General features: G+C 51.1%; 1 long non-coding RNA gene across 1 annotated transcript in view; it reads right to left on the bottom strand.

Annotated features, from left to right (window-relative positions):
• Positions 1–11,626, bottom strand: part of LOC125757975 (uncharacterized) — a 22,098-nt gene extending 10,472 nt beyond the window's left edge. The window contains exon 1 of the long non-coding RNA XR_007415617.1: positions 11,570–11,626. This is a non-coding gene — a long non-coding RNA (uncharacterized LOC125757975). The remainder of the gene's footprint in view (positions 1–11,569) is intronic.
• Positions 11,627–12,403: the final 777 nt, after the last annotated feature.

The following is a 12,403-nucleotide window of genomic DNA, read 5'->3' as shown; positions in this document are numbered from 1 at the left end:
TCAAATCCTCTTACCCTCCCATGCCAATTTTAGATGCGAAGCATCTCTTGCTCGGGGGTATGTCCCGCGGCCTGGTTGTCCGCACTCACACTACGCATGCGCAACTCTCCTCCTTCCCTCTCTCCAAGAGCTGCGCGTTACTCTCTCCACTTCTCTACCAGCACCTGCTTGCGCTTCTCCTGCGTTCTCGCTTCTGCTCTCGCGGCGCATGCGCTACTCTCCTCCTCTAGTCTCCTCTCCTTCAAGTGGTAGAGCGCTGCGCGCGTTCAGTCCAGCGCTTGCTTCGGTTGACTCCTTTGAAATGCGGGCTCGACATGCCGAAATTCTCTCCTGCGCAGCGCCGCGATGAGCGCCAGCACGTACCCTCCCCCTCTCTCTCCTCTCCTACGCTGCCTCCCTCTCGCGCGCCTGTCGACCGCGTTCCCCGCTCGCCCTGTGAGAATTAACGGCCAGGCTAGAGGGAAGACACGACGCGCGTAGTGTTCCTCTTCGCGTTCCACGACGCGAGGTTGGTAGCATGCCCGAGGTCGGTAGCATGCCCAACGAACGCCAACGGAACGCGATCGTGCAAGTGCTCCGGCTTCGTATCGTCTCATGGTCCCCTTTAGCGGAAGATGGCGTAATTTTTTTGTCTACACTAAGTTAAGGAGGCGATCACGAAAACACCCAGACACAGACGTGGCTGGCTGGCTGGCTGGCTGGCTGGCTGGCTGGCTGGCTGGCTGGCTGGCTGGCTGGCTGGCTGGCTGGCTGGCTGGCTGGCTGGATGGATGGATGGATGGATGGAAGGATGGATGGATGGATGGATGGATGGATGGATGGATGGATGGATGGATACGCTCAAAGTGCCTTGGGTTTGCTAAGAAATGCTTCGCATTTAACATTACACGAGAGGTGCGCACGTACTGAAACTCTTTCCCACGGGACCAACCGGGTACACGACGAGTTCGCGTCCTCCCCAGACCTCCGCTGAAGTTTTTTCACTTACTAAAAGTCACGTGCGACACATACCCGCATACCATGGCCCACGGTCAACTCTCATTTGCGTTACACACTTTCTTTCGGATTCACTATTGTAAAGAGCGTCAATAAAGCAATCAAAGCATCACCATGTTTTAATGATGTGCATAAGACAATGATGGTGTTCTACTTACCAATTATTAGGGTAATATTTGTCAACTTGCTAGATATGCAGTGGCCACGGTTTTGATCCGATGAACTCCTTTTTATCGAAATTTGCGCGAGACGTAAAGGCTACAGATATTATATCCCAATGTAAAATATGAAGCAGATTGAGAAAGCAACAAGAATTTAGTATTGCATACTTATATACAGAGAGGGTGGAACTTGTCGGCCGAAATGGAGAAACTTTAGGCATCCTGCTTTGTAGGCAAATCCTGACTTTGCATGCTGGTAAATAGACCAGAACACAGCGAATTCCATGCGCAGCGCCATATTTGCGTCGCTCATTGCGCCATCTATCGCACACGCAACGAAACAACATGCCCGGGCTACCATGCCAGCAGACGGTACACATATCAAACGCGAAACTCCCGAAACTCAGCCCGTCGGAGAGCGTGTTTCGCGTCTTTTCTAGCCTGGACATTTTCGCTGTTGTTATTAGAACATCAAGAACACCTCGCTCATGCAAGTTCACAATGTATACAGTACGTGCTGAGCAGGCTGCGGAAGCAATCTCATCAGGCACGGACGCTGTTAGATTTGTACAAAAACGTCCTCGCTGTAGTACGCGTGAATCGTAATTGCAGTGCATCTCGGGAAAGAGTGAAACGATGTTTTGCTGCCCCATACTACAAGTTGTGCACAAAGTTTTGTGAAAACTCATCATTTCAACATGAATCGCGTAATAATTAGAGTACGCTTTACGGGTAGCTTCGCGAAATGTAATTTTTGTTTCACGAGCGCTCTTACAATAATGCGTCTTGCTCACAAAAGAGTGCTATCAGAGAGTATCCCTTGCAGTATCGTTCATCGATCCATTTTCGAAGCTATCTACGCGATTTTAATCTTGTAACGATGATGCTTTACAAGCGAAACTGTGCTACTCTTAGTTAAGTCGATATTGAAATGGGCGGAATCCAGCTGTCTTTCATTAAATGTGTGCTGTGTAAATATGCTAAAAATTTAGCTGCTTGAGCTATCGCAACGCCTACGACGTAAAGGACAATGGCGCGAGTACTGTTTACTTACGTGCCAATATATGTATTATGTGCAGCTGAATGATTCCTGTCCAAATAAATTTGGGGGCATCAAACACTGAAATGAAAGCACGAAATTGTGGCCAGGTGTTGAGGAACACCGTACCATTTGCTACCTTTCGAAGACGAAATCTTGAAGGTGTCGATGCCATCAAAAGCACTAAAGCTTAATACTGCGTTGAAAGTGGCAAAGCATGCAGATTGCTTGTGCACTACCTGCGCACTACCTGTAGTGCACTACCTTGCACTACATTTTCCTCGAAGGAAACGCTCAAAGGTATGAAGTGCACCCCCACACAAAGCTCGCGCCCGCGCCTTCAACCCAGCTGCGTGTCACTCAAATTAGGTTCGTAAAATGAAATAGGTGGGCATCACACTACAGAATATACACAGTTAATGTACTCACTTGCGAATTTTCACTCGGCTCCTAGTTTTTCTGCGTCAATCACAGTAGTATCCACTCGCGGCGAAGCTGAAAACACCGCAACGGCACTATTCCCGTGGCGCGTCATGATCGTCGCAGACAGCGCTAAGATCCTCCTGTTGCGCTGCTTGTTTTGGCATCCAAAGACGACGCAGTAGTGCCCACACGAGCTCTTACACGCTGAAGCGGCGTGAATGGGTACCACAACTGGTACAAGGCAGAAGCCGATATCAACGTCCTCATCCGCAGGGTGTACAAGATAGCTCTGGGGCTACCCGAGTCTACCAGCACGCACCTGTTGCTTCAACTTGGGCTTCACAACATGCTAAGCGAAATCGCCGAGGCGCAGCGCAGTTCACAACTAGAAAGACTATCGGGCACGAGAGCGGGACGCCAGATCATGGAAAGTCTCGGCATCCGTTACCACACACAAGGCCAGAAAGTCGCCGTTCCAGACACGATCCGACAAACGCTAAGGGTTGACCCGATTCCACGGAACGTTCACCCGGAACACAACCAAGGCAGAAGAGTGGCCGGGACCAGAGCTCTCCTCCGCACTTACGGAGACGAAATGGGGACGCGGTTCGTTGACGCCGCTGAATACGCAGAACGCTCACGATTCGCGGTCGCGGTCGTCGATCGGAAAGGCCAAACGAGAATATCGGCAAGTATACCGTGCGAGCACGCACAAGGAGCTGAGGAAGTGGCGGTGGCGCTCGCACTCACGGATCCGACGTGCTCGACGGTCATCTGCGACTCGAGACAAGCGGTCAGAAACTTCGCCAAAGGATGGGTCTCGCGACGAGCGGCCCGAATCCTGCGCAATTCGCCGCGAGATCGGGTTACAGGTGGCAGCACTGTCGCCGCGCCAGTGTGAATAGGCGGTCGTCGGCGCGTATGCAAACGCACACAACAGCGCTTCGTTGTGAGCGATTTGACCCGATTTCCGGCAAACAAAATGCGTTGACTGCAGCTTTCTGGTAATATGTGCGCTCTTCATTCCCAAATTAAAGCACGAAGCGCGCCGAACGTTACTATTACTTGTGAGAGAAGCGCATTCTGTCAACGAACGGGGTTGCTCTCCTTCGGCAACAGTTGGCTTTTCGCAATGAATGACGTTTTCCTATTTTATTTGTAAATGTTCAGCTTGTGTTCCACCTACGACGCACTGTTGTAGCGCGACTGAATTAAGTATTTACTTCTTGTTCATCTGGATACCCGCCAACAAAAAGAAAGCCCGTATTCCTGCACGATGAGTTCAAATAGCACTTTGTGCACTGCGTGCTCAAATATTCATCCGCATTTCACATTCAGTTCTCCAATGTAGGACATTTGATAGGTTTGCTGAGGAAAGCTACGTGGCTGACAGCGAGCGCTACAGAAGCGTTTAACACGCACACGCTTGTTTTACAGCGAAAGCTGTTATGAGATCATTTCACCGGCCGTTTTTGGCGCCGTAGTTGTCCGCCGCCGCCGGTGTCCGTAACCAATATCGCTCGAAATAAGAAAAAAAACGAAACAAGAAAAAATTCCAGGATGGAACGAGGTTCGAACCTGGGCCCTCTGCGTGGGAGCCCAGTATTGAACCTCTGAGCCATGCCGGTGCTTGAAACTGCTTTGCAAAAAGGTCCTATTGGGCTCGAGGCCCACCACTGGAAACGCCGGCGCCACCGTCGGCGTGACGTACTTGGCAGGATCACGTGGTCTCCGCGGCCGCGTCGGCTGCTTGTAGCGCACTGCCGCGTGCTTTGAAAACGAGTTTCAAGTCCCACATGCGCTGCGGTCTGTTCAAATTCGGAAGTTTTCTCTCATTTTCTACTCAATTGAAACCATTGTAATAGAGTGACTGCCTCCGAAGGCGACGAACATGGGGCTCTACCGCTCGGTGCCGCAGCGCCGCAGCGCCGCGCTTACGCAAAGGAGCCCAGTGTCAGCCTGCACTGGTAACCGCAGGACAAGAAACAGCGTGAAGCATGGATTGTAAAGCTAAGAACCGGCAAGTAGCCATGCGCTACGAGTCTTGTGTGCAACAAGCACTTCCGCGACGAAGACTTTTGTTACTGCGTCGGGCCTGCGATGTTCGGTGAGTAGCAGACAGCGCGCACTGAGACGATGGCTCGCGCGCGCTTCCCGCCGGCAAATGATGCTTATCTGCCACAGGATGGTAAAAGCGCTACATTTTACCACGTGCGATGCCATCTCAGAACCCTCCAATGCGACCTCTTGGTCGTCGGCCCCGCGCTCAGCGTCCACAAAATCGGCTGCAGATGCGCAAGTCATTGTTTAGATACGTTGAATTAAAAAACGCACAGGGTTCCTTATGCATTCGTTAAAGATGACTAGAAGGCGAAAGCCATCTTCTTCTTGTCAGTCGATGTACTGATTCTCCCGCGTTACTGTATTTTCTTTCTTTTCCTAGGCGTCGCATGCTACTACATGCTCGGTCTCGTAGACTGGTTCTCCTTCCACCAGCAATCTCGAAGTGGTGAAGCTTTGGTCTATGAATTTGTTGATGACAGAGAGCGGCAAGTTCACTGGAATGCAAACGGAACGATAATTAAGGAGCATTAAAAAAAAGGCGTCGCATTTGCTCACGTTTTGTGTGAGCACCAAACGAAACGAATGCGCTGAATAAAGAAACAGAAGCAGCGGCATTTGCCCGCTGAGAAGACCGATCAATACGCAGTGCGAGACAACTTGTCAAATGACATTGAAACGTACCCGAATTTAGACCGAAAAAGAAAAAAAAAAACACTGAATCGTCGGGACGGCAGATCACAAAGTTGTCATGCGCACCGAAGCCGCAGTTGTAAGGAAATTGTTTTTGAACTGCTCTGATAGCGTCCGCGCAACAGTAGTTGTTTGTTTACTCACAAATTCTCATGTTTTGCGGCCTAAAGTTCACAGCGCGGTGCCAAAACGCGCTCGTAGCAAAAGCGAAACCATCAGTACGAACATACATGCAGACGCTCATACATGTAGAGGCACCGTCAGTCGTCGCGAACTCGTGCGGTCGTTGGCTTGAGGCTTCTTTCTGTTATGCTCCGTTTGGTTATACAGGCAGTGAACTCTAACGAGATATTTCACATAGTTTGCACTCAGCGAGTGACTACCTTCCACGCAAGAAGCCGGTTCAGGGGTCTCCAACGCGGTGACATCGTGAAGCGGGTGCTCGGTTTTCTGCAAATAGACAGCGACTGTAGACTATCTTGTGCTTTCAGTTCGTCGAAAATGATTATCTTGACAGTAAAGAACACAGTTCATTTCGACAGTACTTACAGAAATGCCCTGGAGGGCTTCCGCGAGGTGTTTTTGTAGAGCGCCGACAGCAAAACCTATGGGGAGCGCGCCGGCGGCATCCTGCCTAGCACGCAATCGAGGCGCGTCCGATAGAGGGCGACTCCGTAACTCCTCGAGGCCAATACAGGCTTCATGTCGGGAAGGAACCACATTAGCATATGCAGTATAGCGTGATAGAAGAGTAAAATAAGCACCAAGCGTCGCACAACGCGAATTCTGTAACAAGGCATCACACAATGCGAATTGCGCAACGAGTAGGTTGTTGAATGCTTCCAACCCATTACAAAGGGCTCTGCCATAATTCTTCATCGTCATCAGGCACAGCATCAACAAAGTGCGCATAATGTCTTACATGCGTTTAGCAGGTACGACGGCACTCCGCAGAATGACGAAAAATGGCATAGTGCCTGCTGCCCTACTTCTCAAAAATTACAATGATTTATAGCGTAGTGGGTTCCTCGCAAGTGCACTTGTATAGGTTGCCAAGGAAGCCCATAAGCGCATGATCCATTTCCTCGGGGTCTCAGTAAAATTACAATGATTTATAGCGTAGTGGGTTCCTCGCAAGTGCACTTGTATTGGTTGCCAAGGAAGCCCATAAGCGCATGATCCATTTCCTCGGGGCCTCAGTAAAGTTCTTCGCCCCCCCCCCCCCCCCCCCGTCTCTCTCCCACGTCAACGTATGTTATACAGCATGACGGGATAGGGAAATAGCGACCGAGCGTCACCCAATGCAACTTGCATAACTGGTGGGCCGTTTAAAGCTTCCAACCCATTAGAAATGGCTGAGCCATATTTCTTCATCGTCATCAGTCGTCGCGTCAACAAAGTGCACATAATGCCTTACAGACGTGTAGCTGGTGCCTCGCTTCTCCGCCGAATGACGAATAATGGCTTAGTAGGTGCTTCCCAAGTTCACAAAAATTGTGATTTATGGCGTAGTGGGTACCTTTCTATAGTGAACTTGTATTAGTAGCCCCAAGGGAGCTTAGAACGGGCTCTAGAAACGCCGCTCTTCCAGCTTTCGCTGTGACTGTGCTGCGGTTTCAGCGCAGGCCTGGCGTTTGTTTATTCTAGTAAGAGTACATGACGGTAACTGAACAGCACGAAACTTTCTTAGATTAATTACTTGCACGACAGTAACGGAACAAAGGCCTGGTTATTTCACGGGACCAAAGTACGTTTTACAGCGAAAGCTGTTATGAGATCATTTCACCGGCCGTTTTTGGCGCCGTAGTTGTCCGCCACCGCCGCCGCCGGTGTCCGTAACCAGTATCGCTCGAAAGAAGAAAAAAAAACGAAATAAGAAAAAAAATTCCAGGATGGAACGAGGTTCGAACCTGGGCCCTCTGCGTGGGAGCCCAGTATTCAACCTCTGAGCCATGCCGGTGCTTGAAACTGCTTTGCAAAAACGTCCTATACAGGCTTCATGTCGGGAAGGCACCACATTAGCATATGCAATATAGCGTGGTAGAAGAGTGAGTAAAATAAGCATCAAGCGTCGCACAACGCGAATTCTGTAACAAGGCATCACACAATGCGAATTGCGCAACGAGTGGGTTGTTGAATGCTTCCAACCCATTACAAAGGGCTCTGCCATAATTCTTCGTCGTCATCAGGCACAGCATTAACAAAGTGTGCATAATGCCTTACATGCGTTTAGCAGGTACCACGGCTCTCCGTAGAATGACGAAAAATGGCACAGTGCCTGCTGCCCTACTTCTCAAAAATTTCAATGATTTATAGCGTAGCGGGTTCCTCGCAAGAGCACTTGTATTGGTTGCCAATGAAGCCCATAAGCGCATGATCCATTTCCTCGGGGTCTCAGTAAAAATACAATGATTTAGAGCGTAGTGGGTTCCTCGCAAGTGCACTTCTATTGGTTGCCAAGGAAGCCCTTAAGCGCATGATCCATTTCCTCGGGGTCTCAGTAAAATTACAATGATTTATAGCGTAGTGGGTTCCTCGCATGCACTTGTATTGGTTGCCAAGGAAGCCCATAAGCGCATGATCCATTTCCTCGGGGCCTCAGTAAAGTTCTTCGCCCCCCCCCCCCCCCCCCGTCTCTCTCCCACGTCAACGTATGTTATACAGCATGACGGGATAGGGAAATAGCGACCGAGCGTCACCCAATGCAACTTACATAACTGGTGGGCCGTTTAAAGCTTCCAACCCATTAGAAATGGCTGAGCCATATTTCTTCATCGTCATCAGTCGTCGCGTCAACAAAGTGCACATAATGCCTTACAGACGTGTAGCTGGTGCCTCGCTTCTCCGCAGAATGACGAATAATGGCTTAGTAGGTGCTTCTCAACTTCACAAAAATTGTGATTTATGGCGTAGTGGGTACCTTTGTAGTGTACTTGTATTGTCGCCCCAAGAGAGCTTACAACGGGCTCTAGAAACGCCGCTCTTCCAGCTTTCGCTGTGACTGTGCTGCGGTTTCAGCGCAGGCCTGGCGTTTTCTTTTTTTCACGCGAATAATGTCCACTGCCTTGCGTCAATCTATTACAACGCAACACAAACGTTCAAGATAATGTAAAGCAAAAAGGATGTGGCTTCGCGTGGAATTACTACGACATAAATGTAAAGTACGCCGTTTGGATTGATTTTGACCATCGGGGCTCTTTAACGCGTACCTTACTCTAAGTACACGGGTGTTCTTGTATAAATTTCGCCACATGTTAAAATTGCGCAAGGTAACCCAGTTTTGCGATTTCCGTACATTCCATTTTCTGTTCTTTTTAGCGGACAGTGTACCGAAGTGTCAGACGTGACTTGACAGAAATGTTTCTGCGCAGTGGGACCAGGACCATAGACAACTAACCCCCGTATTCAGAAACGCTCCTCGACTTGAACTTGACTTGCCACCGCCTTGGACAGCGCGTTCGAAACGCGTTTGCGCTGCCTTGACACAGCCTAAACGCAGCGCGTTCCAAACGCGTTCAAGGCGGTGGCAAGTCAAGTTCAAGTGAAGGAGCGTTTCTGAATACGGGGGTAAAGCTCGTCGCGTAACCTATAAACGACAGCCCCGAAGTTGTACACCTAACCACAACCCGCAAGTGCATGAGAGACCTTTTTTTACCACTGAGCCACTAAAAGGCTACATTCACATGAGATTTAATACTTCTCATCTTTAGGACAACGCCAAGTGCACTTTGCAATGCGCTTGAGCCACAGAGTGGCACCTATACTGATATAACTCTCGTGAACGGAGGGTACGACGACCTTACACAGCCCTCTTGACAAGTGCACTCGCTGATCTTATTGCAGCATTCCCAGGATTTGGGGACATCTGTGCGTGGCGCCATCTCTCGGCGGTAACGACGGCCTCCTGCCGTAACTGAATGGGAGATATGCGAAACAAAAACAATACTCTTGAAAAAAGCAAGCTATCAAAAACGACTCGGGGTTCTATATAGTAGAGACCTACTGGAACATTTTGGTAAAATTGCAGTATCGCACTACAAAGCCTGTGGCTTCCCAGGACAATTGAACACCGCCCATTAGAAATACATGGGGCCCCACTGTAAATTTTTAAACACTCTGGGAAGCCACGCGGTTTGTAGCGCCACACTGTAATTTTAACAGAATGTTCAAGTAAGTCTCTGCTGTATAGAACCGGGAGTCGTTTTTGATATCTGTATTTTTTCGTCAGATATGATTTTTTTCGCCTATTTCCCATTCAGTTACGGCAGGCCACCGCAGTCCCCGACGACAGATGGCGCTACGTGCATACCTCCCCAAATCCTGGTCATGTACATATACAGCCGATCAAGGCCAAATGCTTCTTTACGTCGCGTTAGGCATACGTACAAGCGGTCAAAGTCGCACTAACGTAAAGGAACAAACCGCCTTTTAGGGACCTGCATGACGTACGCGCACATGCAAACACAACGTGTCTAGCAGACGACGCATGGAGCAATCCACACTAGGCGCGGTTCAGTCAGACGCCGCCAGGCGGCGACTCCGCTCGATCTCGCGGCCAATAGCCAAGTCCAACGGGCGGTAGAATTTCAAACCAGACTCATGTGACTTCCGGCTCACATGGGAGAGTTTTCGGAAAACCAACGGAACCTAAACGAGACGGCACACGCCAAGGCGCGCGAGCTCGCGAACCGCGCCGGCGACCGTTGTCTATGGGGCAACAGCAAGACCGCTTGACGAGCTATAACGAAATTGCCAAGACCTTCTACCTAGCCCGCCGATCCTTTCCTCCGCCCAGCGACAAGCTGAACAGGACGCCGCCGGCGGCCCTCAGACAACAGCAGACGCGCACGTACCCCAAACCCGCGCAGTGTAACAGACTCTATCCGAGTACATACCCGACAAATATATGCAAGGTCTGCCACACTAAGGTCGCCACATTAACTCACATGCTCTGGGACTGTTACAAAAACCGGAAAGGTGCTAACTCCGGAACCCTTCCGCCGCGGTGGGCCGCTGCCTTGCGCAGCCCCATCCTCGGCGACCAGCTTCGCGCTGTCCAGCTGGCCCGCGAGGCGGCGGTGAGGCAACGCATAGACGTCCCCACGTGGGAGACCCAAGGCCCGGTCGGCGAAAGCTCGGCAGGACTATCAATAAAGTTATTACCAACCAACCAAAAGCCCGGGGAGCACGTTTTCCGCGCGCGCAATGGGAAAACCAAGCAAGCGCGACCGCTCTCAGCGACCGGAGGTTCGGTCTTTCTCGGCTGGGGCGGTCGACGGCGCTGCGAACACTTGAGCGTGGGAGAGGACGAATAGAGCGCGCGCCGGCCGAGTTGCTGCGTTGCACGCGCCAGGAGCAGCTGTGCCAGGCGCTAGGCGACGCGAGATGCGATATAAGGTAGAGGCCATTCATGATGATGATAGTTTCTTGTCGAGGCGAAACGGGGCTTTGACAAGCTTAACAAGTTCCGCCGTTAAAAAAAGTCTGTCTGAAGGTTGCGACACAGCTTAATCATGATTACTCACATATTAATAGCGATATGGTAAGACAGCCCGCCTCGTGTCCTCTCTACCATAGCGGCTATGAGCCATTGAAGGCGAGGAAGAAGTAGAAGAGAAGGAAGTCGTGCAGCGCGTTCGTCCTGCACGCGCATATGGCACGGAGCTCGTTCCAAACCCAGGCGATTCAATGGTTGACTGGCTGGAAGACTGCACAGAGATCCAGCGGTGGGATGGGCAGCGACGAAAAAAGTCTCGAATAGATCGTTGGCAGATGCTGCACATGGGAATGCACGCAGCACCATCTGCAGTCCTGTACCTCCTACGGTACTGCACAGTCGTCCTACTCATGCGAACCATATCCAGACGCGGCTTCGCGGCGGGGTTTCCTGCAGGACGTGCATCAAACGAGACGTGCTTGGATGTGGCTGGATCAGGTGGTGTCACAGGACGACCAGGATCACGACGACAAGTGGCGCCTCTTCCGCAGCGTCTTCAACCTGCGAAAGCACCAGCTGCAGCACGCCCAGGTGGCCGACAGCGGTCAGCATCGGTGTCTGCAGTCCCGTACCTTCCCCGCGGGTAGCGCACCGTCGTCCTACGCAAGCGAACTCGATCCAGAGGCGCCTTCGCTTCTGCGTCTACCGATACAGGACCTGCATCGTGACGAGCGGCGCCTCTTCCGCAGCTTCTTCCACCTGCGAGAACGCCAGCTGCAGCGGGCTCAGGAGGCCAACATCGGTCAACATTGGTGTCTGCAGTCCCGTGCGTCCACTGGTAGTGCACCGTCGTCCTGTGCAAGTGAACCAGGTCCAGACGCGCGTTCGCTTCTGCGTCTGCCGACACACGACCTGGACCGTGACGACGAGTGGCGCCTCTTCCACGGAGTTTTCTTCAAATAAAAGCAGAGCGCGAAAAAGACGGGACACAAGAGACAAGAACACGGGAGGGGCGCTCACTACCAACTGATTTTATTACGAAAGAACTGGGGGAAAATATGGAGAGCGTACGTCACAAGCGCGCCTGCGCACACATCACAAAGCTAATCATCAGAACATCTACTGCATACTGCGGCAAAGCAATTGAAATTCCCGCTCCCGCAAGCACACTGACGTCCGGCTGACGCAATTTCAATTGAGCGGGAATTGAGCGGGAATTTCAATTGCGGGAATTGAGCGGGAATTTCAATTGCTTTGCCGCAGTATGCAGTAGATGTTCTGATGATTAGCTTTGTGATGTGTGCGCAGGCGCGCTTGTGACGTACGCTCTCCATATTTTCCCCCAATTCTTTCGTAATAAAATCAGTTGGTAGTGAGCGCCCGTCCCGTCTTCTTGTCTCTTGTGTCCCGTCTTTTTCGCGCTCTGCTTTTATTTGTAGACAATGCACCAACTCGCCCAGCAACGCGTTCTATTGAGTTTTCTTCCACCTACGAGAACGCCAGCTGCAGCTGGTTTTCTAGGGCGCCGGCAATTGTCAGCGTTCGTTAACCGCCACGGTTGAATGCTGACCGCCACACCGCGACCCACATGGG

Source organism: Rhipicephalus sanguineus, chromosome 1, assembly GCF_013339695.2.
Source record: "Rhipicephalus sanguineus isolate Rsan-2018 chromosome 1, BIME_Rsan_1.4, whole genome shotgun sequence".
Classification (NCBI taxonomy): domain Eukaryota; kingdom Metazoa; phylum Arthropoda; class Arachnida; order Ixodida; family Ixodidae; genus Rhipicephalus; species Rhipicephalus sanguineus.
Note: the sequence above shows the minus strand (reverse complement) of the source record. Positions and strands in the feature narration are given on the sequence as shown.